The sequence below is a fragment of the Emydura macquarii genome, unplaced genomic scaffold (genome assembly GCF_026122565.2).
Source record: "Emydura macquarii macquarii isolate MOO-44397 ecotype Brisbane River unplaced genomic scaffold, CSIRO-AGI_Emac_v2 contig_3419, whole genome shotgun sequence".
Lineage (NCBI taxonomy): Eukaryota > Metazoa > Chordata > Testudines > Chelidae > Emydura > Emydura macquarii.
The window spans coordinates 77,967-81,523 of record NW_027133556.1 but is presented as its reverse complement, the minus strand read 5'-3'; positions in this window follow the sequence as shown (position 1 = coordinate 81,523).

Here is a 3,557-nt window from a genome sequence, read left to right as displayed (position 1 = left end):
TAACCTTCAGTGCCTCAGTTTCCCTCTCTTTAAGAAGAGGATCAAGCCCTCTCCCTACTTCACAGGACTGATGGAAGGTTACATTTATCATTGGCTGTGGAGTGCTCAGACTCTGCCATGTTTGGCATCGTTTAGCTACCTAAATGGACATTGCAATCACAAGGAATGGGCTCTCAGCCAGATGCCACTGAGATCACAGGCCAAGTTCTCATTGGCTTCAGTGTTACCAGCACTGGGCCTACATGTGTTACTGGCTGATGAATTAACACTACAAAGGCAAATCTCTGTGGTGCCTGGGGCACTGTGATCTGACCCAAGTGCCGAGTGCCCCAACATGGCTAATGAGATGTTTTGGTTTATCAATTTTAGACTCAAATTTTACAGCCAGCAGGGACCATCATGATCATCTAGTCTGACCTCCTGTGTATCGCAGCCACAGAAACTCACCCACCCCCTCCTGTAATAGACCCATAACCTCTGGCTGAGTTACTGAAGTCCTGAAACCTTGATTTAAAGACTTCAAGTTACAGAGAATTTGCTATTTACTCTAGTTCAAACCAGCAAGTGATCCTTGCCCGCACTGCAAAGGAAGGAGGAAAAAAAAAAACCTTTCTTACAACCAGATTTGTAGACAAATTCCTGCCCAACCCCAAGTATGGCGATCAGTTTGACCCTGAGCATGTGGGTGAGAGCAACAACCAGGCACCTGGGCAAGAATTCTCTGTAGTAACTCAGAGTCCTCCCCATCTAGCGTCCCCTCTCCAGCCTTTGGAAATGTTTGCTAATAGCAGTTTTGGATGTGCCATTCTGGCAGACGAACAGGAAGCATTTGGAAATGGATCATCATATAAAAGGAAAAGGAAAAGATGGAGAATGTGGCGCATATCAAAGAAATTCTGTTTGCTTTATGATTACTAGAGAGCAGCAAAGGATAAAAAATTAGAAGGAAACAACGTTCTGGGTGGCACATTTCAGGAAAGATGTAGATAAATTGGAGAAAGTCCAGAGAAGAGCAACAAAACTGATTAAAGGCCTAGAAAACATGACCAATGAGGGCAGACTGATAAAACTGGGTTTGTTTAGTCTGAAGAAGAGAAGGCTGAGGGGGGACATGATGACAGTTTTGAAGTTCATAAGAGGTTGTTACAAGGAGGAGCGATAAAAAATGTTCTTTTTAACTTTTGAGGATGGGACAAGAAGCAATGGGATTAAATTGCAGGAAGGACGTTTTAGGTTGGACATTAGGAAATACTTCCTGACTGTGAGGGTAGTTAAGTGTGGGAATAAATTGCCCAGGGAGGTTGTGGAATCTCCATCACTGGAGATTTTTTAAGAGCAGGTTAGACAAACACCTGTCAGGGATGGTCTAGATAATGCTTAGTCCTGCCATAACCGCAGAGGACTGGATTCAATGACCTCATCGTGAGGTCTCATAGGACTCAACGAGTAGTGATCAATGGCTCCATGTCTAGCTGGCAACCGGTCACAAGCGGAGTTCCCCAGGGGTCGGTCCTGGGGCCGGTTTGTTCAACATCTTTATTAATGATCTGGAGGATGGGGTAGATTGCACCCTCAGCAAGTTTGCGGACGACACTAAGCTGGGGGGAGTGGTAGATACCCTGGAAGGTAGGGATAGGATACAGAGTGACCTAAACAAACTGGAGGATTGGGCCAAAAGAAATCTGATGAGGTTGAACAAAGAAAAGTGCAGAGTCCTCCACTTAGGGCGGAAGAATCCCATGCACAGCTATCGACTGGGGACCGACGAGCTAGGCAGCAGCTCTGCAGAAAAGGACCTGGGGGTAACAGTGGATAAAAAGCTGGATATGAGTCAGCAGTGTGCCCTGCCTGCCAAGAAGGCTAATGGCATATTGGGCTGCATTAGGAGGGGCATTGCCAGCAGATCACGGGAAGTGATTATTCCCCTCTATTCGGCATCGGTGAGGCTGCATTTAGAATATTGTGTCCAGTTTTGTGCCCCCCACTACAAAAAAGATGTGGACAAGTTGGAGAGAGTGCAGCGGAGGGCAACAAAAATTATTAGGGGGTTGGAGCACAGGACGTATGAGGAGAGGCTGAGGGAACTGGGCTTGTTTAGTCTGCAAAAGAGAAGAGTGAGGGGGGATTTGATAGCGGCCTTTAACTACCTGAAAGGGGGTTCCAGGGAGGATGGGGCTAGGCTGTTCTCGGTGGTGGCAGATGACAGAACAAGAAGCAATGGTCTCAAGTTGCAGGGCAGGAGGTCTAGGTTGGACATGAGGAAAAAGTTTTTCACTAGGAGGGTGGTGAAGCAGTGGAATGGGTTACCTAGGGAGGTGGTGGAATCTCCATCTTTAGAGGTTTTTAAGCTGAGGCTTGACAAAGCCCCGGCTGGGATGATATAGCTGAGGTTAGTCCTGCTTTGAGCAGGGCGTTGGACTAGATGACCTCCTGAGGTCCCTTCCAACTCTAATATTCTATGATTCTATGATTCTGTGGTTCTATGATTAGAGGAAGTGGATGGAAGATGATAATTCATAGATTTTTAAGGCCAGAAGGGACCACTGTGATCTTCTAGGCTAACCTCCTCTTTTAAACACAGACCATAAGACATCCCTGAATTATTTCCTGTTTCAAGTCCATTAGCGGTGGTTGCACTGGGTCAGATCTTTCACAAAACAAATTCTGTCAGAGACAGCTCCTCTATGAAATGACAATGATGAATACAAATCAAAATACATTGCTCATGTTACTCTTATTATTGATATTGATATTGATAGCAATCGAATAAGCAATTTTCAGAGTAGTCCAAGCAAGCTCCAGCCCATATATTATTGTTATAGCACCCTGAGGCCCTAACTGAGATCAGGGTGCTCTCTTCTCCCACTGATACTGATTTGCCACAGTTGGTACTGCTTTGACACAAATGGAGTTGTTATAGACTCCTAGACTTTACGGTCAGAAAGGATCATTATGATCATCTTATCTGACCTCCCGCAAACTTAAAGATCTTCCTATAGAACTGGCTGAAAAATCCTATTTTATTTTTGAACAATTTTGTTCTAAAACAATTTGTTGAAAATAAATTATATTTTGGAACGTCCCACAAAAATGAATATGTTTATTTCAAATTGCAATTTTCAATCTTTCTTTGTTTCTGTTTTCAAAAACAAACAAAACTGTATAGTTCTGTTTTCAGATTTCCTGTCATACTTTCTCTTCCTAGTAATAGTGGGAAAAAGTAGAAGAGTGAAAGGAAAAATGTAGGGGAAAAGCAGGGGGAAAAAATCACATCATACACACTTTTTCTCCATTTAAAAAAAAAATTGTCAGATTTTCAGTGGAAGAGAGAGTAAAAAAGAGGGAAGGAAATTGGAAAAATAAAAACAAAATTCTGAGAACCAAAAGTCAACCAACATTTTATTTAGTTTTCAAAACACAAACAAAACATTTTCTTATGGCATGGTTAAAACAAAACAAAACAAAACAAACAAACTTCTTTTTATAGTGTTTTTTCCTCATTTTTCCACATTAAAATGCACTAATATATGACTTTTTGTGAAAATAATTCTATAAAA